This window comes from Halictus rubicundus, unplaced genomic scaffold (assembly GCF_050948215.1).
Source record: "Halictus rubicundus isolate RS-2024b unplaced genomic scaffold, iyHalRubi1_principal scaffold0345, whole genome shotgun sequence".
Taxonomy (NCBI): Eukaryota; Metazoa; Arthropoda; class Insecta; order Hymenoptera; family Halictidae; genus Halictus; species Halictus rubicundus.
Genome location: NW_027488886.1, coordinates 147772 through 148853, shown reverse-complemented (window position 1 = coordinate 148853; position 1082 = coordinate 147772).

Here is a 1082-nt window from a genome sequence, read left to right as displayed (position 1 = left end):
CGTCTCCTATCCTCTATCCTATCCAATCACCTATGTTATCCTCTATCCTATCTTATCCTCTATCCTATCCTATCCTCCATCCTATTATATCCTCTATCCTATAATATCCTCTATCCAATCCTATCCTCTATCCTATCCAATCCTCTATCCTATCCTCTATCCTATCCTCTATCCTATCCTATCCTCTATCGTATGCTCTATCCTATCCTATCCTCTATGCTATCCAATCCCCTATCCTATCCTCTATCCTATCCTAACCTCTACCCTATAATACCATGTATCCTATACTATTCTCTATCCTACCCTATCCTATCCTCTATCGTATGCTCTATCCTATCCTATCCACTATCCTATCCTAACCTCAATCCTAACCTATCCTCTATCATATCCTATCCTCTATCCTATCCTATCCTCTATCCTATCCTATCCTCTATCCTATCTTATCCTCTATCCTATCCTATCCTCAATCCTATCCTATCCTCTATCCTATCCTATCCTCTATTCTATAATATCCTCTATCCTATCCTAATCTCTATCCTATCAATCCCCTATACTATCCTCTATCCTATCCTATCCTCTATCCTATTCTATCCTCTATCCTATCCTATCCTCAATCCAATCCTATACTCTATCCTCTATTATCCTCTATCGTATCCTATCCTCTATCCTATCCTCTATCCTATCCTCAATCCTATCCTATCCTCGATAATATCCTATCCTCAACGCTATTCTATCCTCTATCCTATCCTATCCTCTATCCTATCCTATCCTCTATCCAATCCTATCCTCTATCCTATCCAATCTCATATCCTATCCTCTCCTCAATCCTATCCTATCCTCTATCCTATCCTATCCTCTATCCTATCCTATCCTCTATCCTATCCTATCCTCTATCCTATCCTATCCTCAATATTATTCTGTCCTCAATCCTATCCTATCCTATATCCTATACTATCCTCTATCCTATCCTATCCTCTATTCTATCCTATCCTCTATCGAATCCTATCCTCAATCCTATCCTATCCTCATTCCTATCCTATCCTCTATCCTATCCTATCCTCTATCGTATGCTCTATCCTATC